Source organism: Canis lupus, chromosome 19 (genome assembly GCF_011100685.1).
Source record: "Canis lupus familiaris isolate Mischka breed German Shepherd chromosome 19, alternate assembly UU_Cfam_GSD_1.0, whole genome shotgun sequence".
Lineage (NCBI taxonomy): Eukaryota > Metazoa > Chordata > Mammalia > Carnivora > Canidae > Canis > Canis lupus.
In genome coordinates this window covers 42,123,986-42,141,438 of record NC_049240.1, presented here as the reverse complement: position 1 = coordinate 42,141,438, position 17,453 = coordinate 42,123,986, and the positions used below count along the sequence as shown (strand labels likewise).

The 17,453-nt window shown below is 40.2% G+C and overlaps 1 long non-coding RNA gene across 1 annotated transcript; it reads right to left on the bottom strand.

The window, feature by feature from the left end:
- Positions 1 to 559: 559 nt before the first annotated feature.
- Positions 560 to 17,221, bottom strand: LOC111091176. Its single transcript, XR_005374245.1, has 4 exons — positions 16,966 to 17,221; positions 15,263 to 15,384; positions 858 to 1,072; positions 560 to 678 (listed from the first exon to the last, which is right to left on the bottom strand). It is a non-coding gene; the product is annotated as an uncharacterized LOC111091176 (long non-coding RNA).
- Positions 17,222 to 17,453: the final 232 nt, after the last annotated feature.

Below are 17,453 nucleotides of genomic sequence, written 5' to 3'. Positions count from 1 at the left end.
TGTTTTGTAAGAACCAGAGGTGGAAAAGTAAAGCCGTAAATCCACTGCTAAAAACTTGTTTTTTAAACGCCTGAAGTTCAGAAAGCCGAAAAAAGCAGATTGGATTCTGATCACTTCCTGTTTTGTCAGCAGCAGCCAGAAGTAAATTCCATGTGGGACAGTGGCTGCTTTAAGAGCCGAAGGGGACAATCACGGGGATAAACACCCATGTAAAAGGCTGCAAACCACTGTCAGAAGTCTACCCCTGCAGAAACCTTTAGACTGTCCTCTGCCTCCAGGCTTCCTACAGAATTCCTTGCCTTCACCCTTCTCTACCTGAACTTTACACTCATCCACTGCATCTCTTCAAATGCTGATTGGTTTGTTGTGATTCAGGAAGTCTCTTTAGCATATTAAGGCACAAATGCAGGAGAAAGGGTAAAAGCCGAATCTGTAGCAATCATCCCTAATTGCTTCCGAACGAGGGATCTTAGATACTTAGGGTTGGATGAGCCTGAGGTGGCCTAGTGTTGTCACCTGTCAAAGACCCAAAATGTTAGAATATCCACCTGCTGGACCTTTTTACCTGGGAATTGGTGTTAAACAAGACCACTCCTCCAGCATAGGGTGTTTTGTTTTGTTTTGTTTTGTTTTTTGTTTTTGTTTTTTGCATAGGGTGTTAATAACCGTATCCAACTCCTGGAAGAGTTATAAGAATTAGTGAGTTATTCATACACGTCTCTTAGAGGTGTGTCTGCCCAAGCCATTCCCTTCCGCTGATTCAGTTCCCAAACTGCCCTCCAAACATTCAACATACTCCCAAACCCTCTTTTTTAAGTACATCATGATCCCACTACTCTTAAGATCTGTGCTTTTACCATAGGAGAATGTGGGAAATCTGGCAAAGCAGACTGATGTGGGTGTAAGTGTGACACTGTGTGACCTTGGCTGAAACATGACCTTCTTTTTGCTCATCAGTAAAATGGCAACAATGAATTAAATCTCATAGGGTTGTAGTGAGAATTCCGTAGATAACATTGATGTGATGCTTAGCACGTTGTTACCGCTCCTATAATGGGCAGGCTGGTTCCCTCTGTAATAAGAAAATAATAAAAAGGTTATCAGTTTTATTTACAGACACTGAAAATTGAGTTTCATTTCATTTTCACAGGTCATGAAATGTTAATCTTTGGATTTTCTCCAGTCATCGAAAGATGTAACAATTATTCTTAGCGCAGGGGCTGCACAAAAACAAGGTGCTGGGCTGGATTTGGTCCTAACTCAGCTCCTAGACCGACAGACAGACAGACACATGCTCCTTAACTCCTGTGTCTATCCAACCAGCCTTGTCTTCTCAAACTGACTCTCACAAGCTTCTGGTTCTTCATTACCATCTCCCGCTCTTCCCTTTAGAACTCAAGCCAAATCATTCATGTATTCATCCGCCGTCATCCATTTAGTAAGGGTAACTGTGTGAAGAAATGGCATTGACCTGCTCTTCAAAAGTTCCTACTAAAACCTACTTAACTAAAACTCACTCTCACGTGAGACCAGCACATGCTCCGTTGTCAAATCTTCCCTAACAGGCCACTCTTCATTTATGTCTCATTAGGGATTTCCTCCGTGTTCTCATGCCTCTTTATCCTACTTGAACTTCTCCTTTAAAACCTTTTATTTATTTATTTATTTATTTATTTATTTATTTATTTATTTATTTATTTATTTATGCCTTCTAAGCTATATTCATACTGGCCTTCCTGTTTTAGGAGAGCCAATTGTATTGCCAAACCATTTATTTATTTATTTATTTATTTATTTATTTATTTATTTATTTATTTATTTATTTATTTATTTATTTATTTATTTATTTATTTATGCCTTCTAAGCTATATTCATACTGGCCTTCCTGTTTTAGGAGAGCCAATTGTATTGCCACCACCAGATTCGGTTTTCCAAAGCACGGTAATGATGAAGTCACTCCTCTCCCTTCAGATGTGTCCTATCCCTCCCCAGGTTAAACCCAAGACTCATTCTCTGACTCTCCTACCCCATATCATCCAGACTTCGGTTTCATTGTCCGTTAAGTCTGGGCAGTGCATCCCTTCCAACTGCGCTGCTTCTCTGGATATATCCCTGTGCTTTCCTGCCTACAGCTTCTCCACGTGGTAGTCCCCCCGGGAGTGATGCTCTGCTTCTCTCCCCGCCCCACTGAAAACCATGAAGCCTTCCATATTTCCCTCAAAAGGTTTAGCATTTGTGCTCTTACTTTCTGAGGCTCTTACAGCATTGATGGCATTTGTCCTTGAGTTACGGTTTGTTAATACACTTGCCCCATCACAGGAGAGGAGGGTAAGACGGTGGAGGAGTGGGGGTCCTCAGCTCACCTGGCCCCACCAACTTACCTGGATAACTTTCTTTCTTTCTTTCTTTCTTTCTTTCTTTCTTTCTTTCTTTCTTTCTTTCTTTCTTTCTTTCTTTCTTTCTTTCTTTCTTTCTTTCTTTCTTTCTTTCAAGATTTTATTTATTTATTCATGAGAGAGAGAGAAAGAGAGAGAGAGGGGCAGAAGGAGAAGCAGGCTCCATGCGGGAACCCGATGCGGAACTCGATCCCGGGTCTCCAGGATCACGCCCCGGGCTGAAGGCGGCGCTAAACCGCTGAGCTGCCACCTGGATAACTTTCAAACCATCCTAAAAACCTTGAACTCTACCTGAGATGTAAAGAGAGCACAGCTGGAATGCTCCAGAGGGAAAGGTTTTTGCTTCTAACAAGGCAGCAAGGTGGGGAAAAAAAAAAAGACACAAGAGAGGGAGGGCCCCGAGGGGAGCTGGGCTAAGGGGCCGGGGAGAGCCTGGGGACAGGCAGGCCCAGCCCCCGGGAAGCGTCCTCCTCTCCCCGGAGGGAAAGGCCTCAGGGCGTCGGCAGGGGGTCAGGCAGGCCGGCAGGAGGGCGGGGGAGCCCCAGGTCCCGGGGTCACGAGCAGAGGAGGGAGCCGGGGGAGAGCGCACCCCCACCGCAGCCCATCTCGGGGCAGGGCTGGAGCGCACCCCGGGGCCTCGGGGGAAGCCGGGGGTCGGGCGGGGCCCCGGGGAGGGGGCTGCGCCCTGCTGCCTTCGGGGGCTCCCGGGAGCGATCCCAGAGGGACGCGGGCCTTGGGGGGCACCTGGCGGGGGCGGGGCATCCCCCAGGGGCGCGCACCTGAGACGCAGCACCGCAGGCCCCGCCCCCGGGAGACCAGCTGGAAGGACGGGGGAAGGGCGAGCCCCGGACCCAGCAGGCTGGGAAGCTCCAGGGGAAGTCCATGGACTTAGAATATATAGAACCAGAGGATACTCCTCCTTTTTTTTATCTTCCTTTTTCCAGTACAAAGCGTTTTTATATCAGACTGTAAATTTCCAGGTTTTTTTCTCTTTTCCAACCTTAACTACAATAATTTACCACCTCTTCATTTTTAAGTTTCTTCCTTTTTGACTTTCATATTTCTACAACTACAAGTCTTAGATATATTTTCCACTTCTAGATTCCCTTCCACATACTCAATTTTGGGAGATATATAAGATATGGGGTTTTTTTTGTTTGTTTGTTTGTTTTGTGTTTTTTGTTTTCTCTGCCTCATTTTGTTCTATAATGGCAGAAGTTAAATTCTTATAAACCATGACCAGCATGCACCCAGAACCAACTACTATGCCATCCTGGTTCATTCTGTGAGATTCCTCATTCCCATTCTGTCCCCCTCTTTTATCTCATTTATGTTTTGGTGGTCAATCCTGGGGTCCTCTACAAGTATTTCTGGTTTATATAAATTTGGGACTGAGCATCTTCTAACATACAGAACTTAATAACCCAGAACCAAGAGGATCACTCTCTAGGACCCCTCAGGTAGACTACATTCTCCCTCCACTACAACATTATCACCACCACCATCTCCCAGTACCCCCCCCCCCCACTTTTATACTTCTCCTTTTTCTTTTTCTTTTTATCTTATACTTTAGGATTCTTGGCCTTTTATTTTTTACTACTTTGTTTTAAAATGTGGTTTTCACTTTAGTGGACCTTTTGTTTTATTTTGCTCTGATCTTTGTTTTCAATTTCTGGTCTCTGACCTCGGCAGAATCATCTAGGGTGAAATTTACTTAGGTCGTGGTTGATATTCTTGACTCAGCCCACTCATACAGCCACTCTGCACTGAGCAAAATGACTAGAAAGAAGAACTCCCCACAAAACAAAGAATCAGAAACAGTACTGTCTGCCAGAGTTACAGAATTTGGATTACAATTCTATATCAGAAAGCCAATGCAGAAGCACAATTATAAAGCTATTGGTGGCTCTAGAAGAAAGCATAAAGGAATCAAGACACTTCATGACTGCAGAATTTAGATCTAATTAGGCTGAAATTAAAAATCAAATAAATGAGATGCAATCCAAACTGGAGGTCCTAATGATGAGGGTTAATGAGGGAGAAGAAAGAGTGAGTGACATAGAAAATAAGTTGATGGCAAGGAAGGAAGCTGAGTTAAAAAGAAAAACAATGAAAAGACCACGAAGAAAGGTTAAGGGAAATAAATAACAGCCTCAGAAGGAAAAAATCTATGTATAATTGGGGTTCCAGGGATCCCTGGGTGGTGCAGCGGTTTAGCGCCTGCCTTTGGCCCAGGGCGCGATCCTGGAGATCCGGGATCGAATCCCACGTCGGGCTCCCGGTGCATGGAGCCTGCTTCTCCCTCTGCCTGTGTCTGTCTGTCTGTCTGTCTCTCTCTCTGTGACTATCATAAATAAGTAAAAAAAAAAATTATAAAAAAAAAAATTGGGGTTCCAGAGGGCACTGTGAAGGCCAGAGGGCCAGAAAGCATATTTGAACAAATGATAGCTGAGAACTTCGCTAATTTGGGGGAAGGAAACAGGCATTCAGATCCAGGAGATAGAGAGGAGCCCCCAAAAATCAATAAAAACCATTCAATACCTCGACATTTAATAGTGAAACTTGCAAATTCCAAAGATAAAGAGAAAAATCACTAAAGCAGCAAGAGACAAGAGATCCCTAACTTATATGGAGCAAAATATTAGATTAACAGCAGACCTCTCCACAGAGACCTGGCAGGCCAGAAAGGGCTGGCAGGATATATTCAGGATGCTAAATGAGAAGAACATGCAGCCAAGAATACTTTATCCAGCAAGGCTCTCATTCAGAATAGAAGGAGAGATAAAGAGCTTCCAAGATAGGCAGAGACTGAAAGAATATGTGGCCACCGAACAAGCTCTGCAAGAAATATTTTTTTTAATTTATGACAGTCACAGAGAGAGAGAGAGAGAGAGGCAGAGACACAGGCAGAGGGAGAAGCAGGCTCCATGCACCAGGAGCCCGACGTGGGATTCGATCCCGGGTCTCCAGGATCGTGCCCTGGGCCAAAGGCAGGTGCCAAACCGCTGCGCCACCCAGGGATCCCTCTGCAAGAAATATTAAGAGGGACTCTGTAAAGGAAAGAGGATATACAAAAAATAATCCACAAAAATGGGGACTGAATAGGTACTACAATGACACTAAATTCATATCTTTCGATAGTAACTCTAAATGTGAATGAGCTAAATGATCCCATCAAAAGACACAGGGTTTCTGACTAGATAAAAAAGCAAGACCCATCTATTTGCTGTCTACAAGAGACTCATTTGAGACCTAAGGACACCTACAGCCTGAAAATGAAAGGTTGAGGAACCATTTACCATTCAAACGGTCCTCAAAAGAAAGGAGGGGTAGCAATCCTCATATCAGATAAATTAAAGTTTATCCCAAAGACTGTAGTAAGAGATGAAGAGGGACACTATATCATACTTAAAGGGTCTATCCAACAAAAGGATCTGACAATCATGAATATTTACGCCCCTAATGTGGGAGCTGCCAAATATATCAGTCAATAACCAAAGTAAAGACATACTTAGATAATAATACATTAATACTGGGAGACTTCAACCCGGCATTTTCTGCAAATGACATATCTTCTAAGCACAACATCTCCAAAGAAACAAGAGCTTTAAATGATACACTGGACCAGATGGATTTCACAGATATTTACAGAACTTTACATCCAAATGCAACTGAATACACATTCTTCTCAAGTGCACATGGAACTTTCTCCAGAATAGACCACATACTGGGTCACAAATCAGGTCTCAACCGATACCAAAAGATTGGGATTGTCCTCTGTGTATTTTTAGATCACAATGCTTTGAAACTAGAACTCAATCACAAGAAGAAATTCGGAGGAAACTCAAACACGTGGAGGTTAAAGAGCATCCTGCTAAAAGATGAATGGGTCAATCAGGAAATTAGAGAAGAATTTAAAAGATTCATGGAAACTAATGAAAATGAAGATATAACCATTCAAAATATTTGGGATACGGCAAAAGCAATCCTAAGAGGGAAATACACTGCAATACAAGCATCCCTCAAAAGGTTGGAAAAAACTCACATACACAAGCTAACCTTGCACCTAAAGTAACTGGAGAAAGAGTAGCAAATAAAACCTACACCCATCAGAAGAGAGTTAATACAGATTCAAGCAGAACTCAATGAAATAGAGACCAGAAAAACTATAGAACAGATCAACAAAACCAGGAATTGGTTCTTTGAAAAATTAATAAAATAGATAAACCACTAGCCAGCCTTATTAAAAAGAAAAAAGACTCAATAAAATCATGAATGAAAAAGGAGAGATCACAACCAATACTAAGGAAATATGAATGATTTTAGAACCATATATGAGCAGCTATATACCAATAAATTAGACAATCTAGAAGAAATGGACGCATTTCTGAAAAACCACAAATTACCAAAACTGGAACATGAAGGAATAGAAAACCTGAGCAAGGCAATATCTGGGGAGGGAATTGAAGCAGGCATCAAAAACTCCCAAGACACAAAAGTCCAGGGCCAGATGGCTTCCCAGGGGAATTTCTATCAAACGTTTAAAGAAGAAACAATCCCTATTCTAGTAAAGCTGTTCCAAAAGATAGAAACGGATGGAATACTTCCAAACTTGTTCTATGAGGCCAGCATCACCTTGATTCCAAAACCAGACAAAGACCCCACCAAAAAGGGTAATTATAGACAATATCCCTGATGAACACAGATGCAAAAATTCTCAAGATACTAGCCAATAGGATCCAATAGTACATTAAGAAGATTATTCACCATGACCAAGTGGGATTTATCCCTGGGATGCAAGGCTGGTTCAACACTCATATAGCAATGTGATAGATCATATCAACAAGAGAAAAAACAAGAACCATATGCTCCTTTCAATAGATGGAGAGAAAGCATTTGACAAAATACAGCATCCATTCCTGTTCAAAACTCTTCAGAGTGTAGGGATAGAGGGAACATTCCTCTGCATCTTAAAAGCCATCTAAAAAAGGCCCACAGCAAATATTCTCAATGGGGAAACACTGGGAGCCTTTCCCCTAAGATCAGGAAAATGACAGGGATGTCCACTCTCACCACTACTATTCAACATAGTACTAGAAGTCTTAGCCTCAGCAATCAGGCAACAGAAAGAAATAAAAGGCATTCAAACTGGCAAGGAAGAAGTCAAACTCTCCCTTTTCGCAGATACATGATATGTACATACTTTCTATGTACAGTATGACATGATACTGTATATAGAAAACCCAAAAGACTCTACCCCAAGATTGCCAGAACTCATACAGCAATTCGGCAGTGTGGCAGGATACAAAATCAATGCCCAGAAATCAGTGGCATTTCTATACACTAACAATGAGACTGAAGAAAGAGAAATTAAGGAGTCAATCCCATTTACAATTACACCCAAAAGCATAAGGTACCTAGGAATAAACCTAACCAAAGATGTAAAGGATCTATACCCTAAAAACTACAGAACACTTGTGAAAGAAATTGAGGAAGACACAAAGAGATGGAAAAATATTCCATGGTCATGGATTGGAAGAATTAATATTGTGAAAATGTCAGTGCTACCCAGGGCAATTTACAGTTAATCAAAATACCATGGTCTTGGTATTTAGAGAGTTAGAACAAATAATCTTAAGATTTGTGTGGAATCAGAAAAAAAAAAAAAAAAAGAAAGAAAGAAAAGACCCCAAGTAGCCAGAGGAATATTGAAAAAGAAAACCACAGCCGGGGTCATCACAATGTCGGATTTCAAGTTGTACTACAAAGCTGTGGTCATCAAGACAGTGTGGTACTGGCACAAAAGCAGACACATAGATCAATGGAACAGAATAAAGAACCCAGAAATGGGCCCTCAACTGTATGGTCAACTAATATTTGACAAAGCAGGACAGTCTATCTACTGGAAAAAGGACAGTCTCTTCAATAAATAGTGCTGGGAAAATTGGGCAGCCACGTGCAGAAGAATGAAACTAGACCATTTTCTTACACCTTGCACAAAGATAAACTCAAAATGGATGAAAGATCTAAATGTGAGACAAGAATCCATCAAAATCCTAGAGGAGAACACAGACAACGCCCTTTTTGAACTTGGCCACAGCAACTTCTTGCAAGATCTATCTATGAAGGCAAGGGAAACAAAAGCAAAAATGAACTATTGGGACTTCATCAAGATAGAAAGCTTCTACACAGAAAAATAAACAGTCTACAAAACTAAAAGACAACCTACAGAATGGGAGAAGATATTTGCAGATGAAAATCAGATCAAGGGCTAGTATCCAAGATCTATAAAGAACTTACCAAAGTCAACACCCAAGAAACAAACAATCCAATCATGAAATGGGTAAAAGAACAGAAATTTCACCAAAGAAGACATAGATATGCCCAACAAGCACAGGAGAAAATGTTCTGCATTCCTTGCCATCTGGGAAATACAAATCAAACCACAATGAGATACCACCTCACACCAGTGAGAATGGGGAAAATTAACAAGACAGGAAACAACAAATGTTGGAGAGGATGTGGAGAAAGGGGAACCCTCTTGCACTGTTGGTGGGAATGTGAACTGGTGCAGCCACTCTGGAAAACCGTGTGGAGGTTCCTCAATGAGTTAAAACTAGATCTGCCCTATGACCCAGCAATGGCACTGCTGGGGATTTACCCCAAAGATACAGATGCAGTGAAATTTTGGGACACCTGCACCCCAATGTTTCTAGCAGCAATGTCCACAAGAGCCAAACTGTGGAAGGAGCCTCGGTGTCCATCGAAAGATGAATGGATAAAGAAGCTGTGGTTTATGTATACAATGGAATATTACTCAGTCATTAGAAACGACAAATACCCACCATTTGCTTCAACGTGGATGGAACTGGAGGGTATAATGCCGAGTGAAGTAAGTCAGTCGGAGAAGGACAAACATTATATGGTCTCATTCTTTCAGGGAATATAATAGTGAAAGTGATTATAGGGGAAAGGAGAGAGAATGAGTGGGAAATATCAGTAAGGGTGACAGACATGAAAGACTCCTAACTCTGGGAAATGAACAAGGGGTGGTGGAAGGGGAGGAGGGCGGGGGGCTGGGGTGACTGGGTGACAGGCACTGAGGGAAGCACTTGATGGGATGAGCACTGGGTGTTATGCTGTATGTTGGAAAATTGAACTCCAATAAAAAAAAATATATACAAAAGAAAAAAATACACTTGCCCATCTGCCCTGCTAGTCCCTGCTAGTCCGTACGATTGCTAGCAGACAAAGAGAGGGACTGAGTCACAACTCTCTCTGATGTGTGCTGCCCACAGTAGGCTTGTTGTTTTAAAAGATTAAAATTGTGCTTGATCATTTTCACTATTGAGGTACTCTCCACCATCAGATATTCTTCATCCTTTGCATTACTGGGCAACTCTGTTAATAATAAAACTGTAATACCACTTACTGAGTTCTTATTATGTGCCAGGAATTGTGTGGATCTTTTATAACTCCGGAAAGGACTTTTCCCTTTGCAGTGTCTCTGTGGGCTTGCCTCTATGACAGATGAGAAAACGGAGTTCCCAAGAGGTTAGGTCCTTTGCTGCAGGCTGCCTAGCAAGGAAGGGGCTGAACTGGGCATGTAATTCTCATCTGGCAGGTGCCCAGACCAGTGCTCTCACAAACTCTATCTCCAGCCCAAATCCACCTCCCTATAACTTGTACAAGGTACTCCTGTCTCTGGCTGCTTAAGCTAAATGGAATGATTCTAATTTCTTCCCCCATATAACACATATTGAAAACTTTGAAATTGGCTCATAGGACAGCCCTACTCCCAGAGGTATCTTTCATTGCTCCATAATTCTTAGTGTATTTGGACTGCTATCACAACAATGCCATATACCAAGTGGCTTCAACAGCAAACATTGATTTCTCAGAATTCTGCAGGCTGGGAAGTCCAAGATCTAAGCGCTGGCAGATCTGGAGTCTGGTGAGAGCCCATTTCTTGGTTCTTAATTAGTGCTTTTCTCACCGCCTCTTCACATGTCAGAAGGGACAAGAACGCTCTTTGCAATCTCTTTTTTAAGAGCACTGATCCTATTCATGAAGGCTCTATACTCATGACCTAATCATTTTTCAAAGCCCCCCACCTCCTAATACCATAACATCGGGGGTTAAGATTTCAAGGTATGATTTGGTGAGTACACATAACAGTTACTAATTATTTCCTTTCCAATATAGCTTTATATAATCTATTATGCCAGATCCCTCCTTTGGACAAACTAGTTTGTTAGGATTTCTTTAAAAAAAATTGCTGTCTCAGGGATCCCTGGGTGGCTCAGTGGTTTAGCGCCTGCCTTTGGCTCAGGGCATGATCCTGGAGTCCCAGGATCGAGTCCCACATCGGGCTCCCTGCATGGAGCCTGCTTCTCCCTCTGCCTGTGTCTCTGCCTCTCTCTCTCTCTCTCTCTCTCTCTCTGTGTGTGTGTCTCTCATGCATAAATAAAATCTTTAAAAAAATTGTTGTCTGAAAATAAACCCAATATCCCAAAAGTTGCCTAACCAGTACAGAGTGTTACTGTCCAGGTTAGGCCAAGACAAATATTTCCCAATGATGTTTTGTTCAACCAGAGTTCTTTCAGATGTTACTAGTTGCTTTACCAAAAAAAAAAGAGGGGGGGGGCGGTCAATAGATTTCCTCCAATAGTCATAATGCACATTAACATATTAAAGGTTCATAAAATCTTTGTCACATACTCTGTTGAAATGCAGATACACCATGTCTATGGCATTTTGACGTTTCTCTGATTAGTCTTTCAGCCCCTCCAAAAAAAGGAAAATCTGGTTACCTTCAGCACGACTTGCAGACTTGCACTTGGCTAAATGCTTGTTTCAGCAATTACAACTTTCTTTTAAAATTTCAAATAGAATATCTATTTCATAATCCATAATGAATCTGGAAGGTCCAGGGGATTAAAACATCTAGCAGGTTGGTTAGAATTACTAAATTTTAAGAATCCTCTCTTCTCTCCTTTCTTAAAAATTGGGACAACAATCTAACACAGCTATCATTTGCCATGACTTCTCAAAGGTTACTGGCAATAACATCATTAATTACTCTTATAAATTATTTTAGTACATTGGGATGTGATTCTTCCAGGCTTTGAAAGATTGTCTTAATTAGAATTCTTAGATGTCCTCTTCTTTGGGATTTCTGTCCTCTATTACCTACCATATATTATGCTTTCATACATTATTTCATAGTATGGCACAGAGTGCCTTTCATACATTATTTCATAATACTCAATCCTCCGGGAGTGGAACAATTGATATTATCAAGCAAGACTCAGAACAAATAAGTTGTACGAGACCATAGCTCACGAGAGAAGAATCTGGATTCAAATTCCAGATGTTTTTTAACTCCATGGACCACTTAAAAAAATTATATAATACAAACCATGAAAGACTCCTAACTCTGGGAAACAAAGTGTTGCAGAAGGGGAGGTGGGTGGGAGGATGGATGACTGGGTGATGGGCACCAAGGAGGGCACTTGATGGGATGAGCACTGGGTGTTATACTATATGTTGGCAAATTGAATTTAAGTAAACTATTTAAATAAGTAAAAAAATATGTCATACTACTTCTTACTACTCTGTACCTTTTCAACTTGATTATTTTCCATGCCAGAGAACTCCAAGACAAACAAAAAGTAGAGTAATTCGGTATTCTTCCTGTCATCCATCCATGCTAGGTCAAAAAACAAAACGTTTCCTTTATTCTCTTTAATTTCTTTTTAATTTGAACATAGCTGACACACAATGTTACATTAATTTTAGGTGTATAACATAGTGATTTGACAAGTTTATACATTATGCTATGTTCACCATGAGTGTAGCTGCCATCTGTCCTAATATACCATTATTAATGGAGGATAGTTGCAAGAAAGGCAGACAGGGGCAAGGGGTCCCCATCCTAAGAGGAAACAACCACTAAAACAACCCCATCCTGTTACTCTACACCACACTAGAAGGAGCCCTCCACCCTTTCCCATGTGAACAACTACATGACAGGTAGATGAGCATAAGAACAAAAACCTGATTGGGTGATAGGTGCATGGAGGGTTAATCAGAATAAGGCAGCTGGCCAACATTCCCATAAAAACCCCTAGACTTAGAAAACCTAACGGCAACCCTCTCAGGCCTCCTCCCTTTTCAGGAGATTTGTACTATCCCTCAATAAACTTTGTTTTGCTGTCCACCACTAGTCATCTGGTCTACCTCTTTGTTCTTCCAAGGGGTGTGACCAATAACTGCAAGTACCAAAGGAAAAGAAATCCTGCAACACTACTACAATATCATTGACTATATTCCTTCTGCTGTGCATTTTATTCCTGTGACTTCTTCTTGCCATAACTGGAAACCTGTATCTCCCCTTCCCCTTCACTCATTTTTTCAACTTCCATGCCCCTCCCTTTTGGCAATCATCAGTTAGTTTTCTGTATTTGTAGGTATGATTCTGCTTTTTGTTTATTTCTCTTTATTCTTATTGCCTTATATGTGCTATACCAAAAAACAAATAATCAAAAAGAAGAAGAAACAATAGCAAAATCCTAATAATGTGAAAATGTTGGGGTTTAGGAGCAAATGGTCAAGAAAGAATTCTTGAGGTGTCTTTGGTGCAAATAGAGTGGTTTTATTAAAGCATGAGGACCAGACCCCTGGGCAGAAAGAGCTGCACTGAGGTTGCGGGGATTGGATTAGGGAAAGCATAGTCTTTAAGGAACTTGGAAGGAAGGTCTACAGGACCTTGAGGGGCTAGCTGTTGTTAGGATAAGGTCATTTACTAATATCTAGTAAGACATTAAGTCATGAGACCCTTCAGATATATATCAATGGGCCATCTGCTTGAGGGATGATTGCTAACATATATCTTGGTAGGAGTAGAGATAAAGGAAGTTTCCAAGGAGATTTTTTTTTTTTATAGGATCCTGAAGGTTGGGATAATATCAAGCTGAGGTTGCCTTTTGCTTTTAGCAAAGTATTAATATCAAAGCAGCTAAGCTCCTTGAGGAAGATCACTCTGCCTGTCTCAAGTATTTTGTCAATGGACTGCAAAGGAATTTTTTTTCCTTTTAGCTTTCTCCACATCATTCCCCCTGAACAATTTTGACCCCTAAATATTTAAGGTTGCTGAGGGTAGAAGGGCTCATCTTCTATAACTTTTTCCTGCTGAATAGAGACATAAAGATTTCCCTACCTACGGGTCACCATTGATCACTTGGGGACTTATATGTATAGGAATTATGAAAGGCAGAGGCAGCTGAATCCAAAGGAGACCACATGTATGAATTTCCCTGAGTAGAAAGGATCTTCTGTTGGCTTAAAGATAGGGCAGTGAAAGAGTCTGGGCACCAGCTGAAGAGACATAGGAGAAAACAGCAAAACATGATTAGAATAACAAAAAGAAAAAGAAGCACAATCAGAGTCCTTTGATAGTTGACAAAAATCCTCCTCCGATCCATGATTTTAACCAATCATTAAATGAAAGAGAGGGATTATTTAAAGCACCTACCTTTGGGTATCCATATAACCCTGGCATGTTTTTGTGGTAATCTGGAATATATACATAGCACTCAGTTTTAATAAAGCAAAGATTCCCCCTTGAGCTGCAGTCAGGATGTGAAGGGCCATTTGGTTTTGGAGGACCACCTTTTGAATTTGTGGGTGACTGCTTGTCTAGCTTAAAGATGGTCACTGTATGCTTGGCTAAGGCTTCTATTTGCAACTTTTTATCATTAGAGGCAGATTCTGAGACAAATATGGTTAAAGGATAAAACCACCAAGAAGCCCTCTCCTTTTGATGTTTAGCCTTAACAATATCCTAATTATGAGGACTCACTGGCAAGTGGAACGAGATTTGTCTGGGTGTATGGGCATCCTCAAGTGTAATAATATGATCATAAGGAAAGCGGGGCTGTCCATTACTTCCACAAATCCATAGTTAATCCCACGGAATGGGGTAGGCTCTGGCTTTTAAGGAGTGATTTTGTCATTTTAGCCAAAAGAATTGCTCAAGGTGCTAGTTATATAATTTTTGGGGAGTCTCCCATTTTTCCAGTTGTTCAAATAGTCATATGCCCATGGGATCCTGTTATTATCCTCACAGAATAACAAGGATGAAGGTTGTCTAAATGTGAGCTATTATGGCAATTTCTCTAAAGTTTACCTCAAGTTGTTTAGCTTAAGCAAAAACAAACATTCAAAGTCAACCAGAACTAGAATTTAACATCTTCAAAGATACAGTGATAAAACATAATTTTTCTCCCTAGAATCACCCTTATTTCCAGTGATAGCCAAATGGAGACTAAATTGTTTGTAAAACAAGTTCAATCCTCAACACAGTTGGCTTAATTACTTACATAAGCTCAGCAAGAATAGTAATTGACCATATAGATTTTTCAAAATTTGCTTTGCTGGAACTATTCATAAGGAATCTAGATTGAACTTTTAGTAGCCTCTCTAGGACAGAAACATAACTGTAATACTTACAGATTTGGGTAAATTCATCTTCCCAAGGTCCCCAAGGTATCCTGAGGTCCCTGAACCTACCAGCTAGTGACATTCTTTACTTATCTGGAAAAGCTGCTGGGAACTCTGTAAGCAAAGTATCAGGCCAACATTTCTGAGGGACTTTATGGCTCCATGTTTTATAAAGTCAACCTCAATTATTTAGAGCTGTCTGATCATATCTGAGTCTATGGATATTTTTCTCAAATATGATATTCCAGTCAAAGCCTTGGTAAAATAACCAATGTTTTAAATGATGTCCTGTTATAAGAAGAACAAATTCTTCTTGAATTTATGCAAACAACTATGATTGCCATGAAAGAAAGAATACTTACTGAGACTTTCTGAATTTCAGAGGGTTCAGGTAGAGAGAAAAGTTAAATGCTTCAATTTGTTCAAGAAATATTTTATCACATTTCTATAAGTCATAGGTATCTTAGGAGAAAGTTTCCTTAATCTGGAAAAGCAAACATGAGAGAACCAGTAGTGTTTCAAACAAGAGTCACAAAACTATAATCATCATCTTTGGTTCACTTAATTCCATGCTACTAATTCTTATTCAGTTTGAATGTAGCTTTCTTGTTAGTTCTGAAATCCTTACTCATTTCAGTTTTAGAATCTTAAAGATACCAAATACCTGTATTTGTCCTAAAAGTCCTTTTTATGAATCTCCTTAAAGATGAAACAACATTTTGCAAGAGCATCAGAACAGTTATAAATGACAAAAACTCAGAAATAAACACTGTTAATGATCTGAGAGTTCATTATGACGTAGCTGACAGGAAATTCTGTTATTTTTATGACAAGTAGCACTTCAATAATCAGGATATCGACAGATGACCTTATACCAGAATGTAAATTATCGAGTAAACAAGCCTAATTAGTTAGAAAACTCATTTAGGATTGAAATCTCAGGGAAGTTTGTTGAAACCTTAGAATATTTTATTTTATTTATTTATTTTTTTTGAAACCTTAGAATATTTTAAAGCACATGCCTAGATAAGATTATAGATCATTAAAGACCTGATAAAGACAAAACATAGAAACTGGTTTTTCTGGGCTGACAAAGAAAAGAGAAAACTTTATTTTTGTTTTCTTATCAAGAGCAGACCAGCAATCCAAGAAAACTTTCTTTTTAATAGAGAGAAAGCAAATTCCAGTTATATAACCAGGGCATTTTAAAATGCATTCATTTTAACCTCAGTCCATCCTGACCACACATAAAATATCTTTCCAAAGATTTCCCTTCACAAACCTTCTACAACTTTCTTTTGCACTCAGATTTTGTCTCAAGCCATTTCTCTCTACACAATCAGTCTCATTTTAGTACAAAATTACTCTTTTTTACCTTCAGCAAAAATATATTCCTGTTCCTTACATCTTACTCATACATCTCCTACTTTCCTACATACAGAGTTGTATTCCTACATACAGACTGTATACAGTCCCTTATTTCCATCAGTCTTAACTCTTAGGAACCTTAATCTCCAGTAAAAACGAAGTAATAACCAATTATGAACTGTTACACCAGAATTCTTTAGATGGCAATTTTATGCATCACTTAAGCACTAAGCCTATTTTCCAACAGGCCCAATTATCCTAAGTTTCTTTGCAATAAGAAGTCAAAAGCACAAACCTCTGTTCTATAATCAAAACTTTAGCACTTCATCCTATTTGGAAAAGACCAGGACATCCAATAAATTCAATCTGAATCTATCATTCGAGTAAAACTTCAAAGTTTCTGGTTACCAAAGGCTTTGAAAGCTTCTTAAAATTCACGCAAAGAAATTGAGACAGAGAAAATTAACCATCATTTTAAGTCATCTTTTTGTTAACAAACTGCAACAAAGATAATGCAGGCTTTTTTGATCTTTAGTAAACCTTGGTAGAATAAAAGTTTCATATTTACTGCTGATTACTCCAAAGACATGTCTATCTTAATTAAACCAACAAACTTAAATTAGTTTAAATACTGAGTTGTGTTCCACCTGGGTCCACTTATAAGTCAATCAGTTTGTTCTCCATTGTTAATGTTTACCTGGGGGCACCGGTGGGGAAATCCGGAGTGGGTAGTGTAAGTCCAAGGAGCTCTTTGTTCCTTTATAGCAAGGTTAGGAGGAGAAGGCATCTATGGAGCCAGAGGCACTCAGGCTGGTATAGGAACCAGCTATACAGGCCACACCCAAGGTGGTTCAGAAACAAGAGGATGGGGAGGAGGCAGAAAAGGTGAAGTACTGCCAGAAGATAGAGAAAGAGGATCCCTGGCTCTAAAGCTGGTCAGCTCCGACAGTTGAGCAGACACCACACTTTTTTCCAACCAAGTTGAAATATGCAGTCTCTATGCCAGCGAAGATAGGGAACGTTTCCAAAACAAAAGGAGTTTTGGCAGCTGCTTGGGAATATTCCTTCCCGTCCCCATCCCAAGGTTGAGTAACCACAGTTGGCTCCGATTATCGTAGGCATTGACCCAGGAAATGAACGAGGAAGAAGCCCCGATATCTATTAGGAGGAGGAACAGCAAGAGAG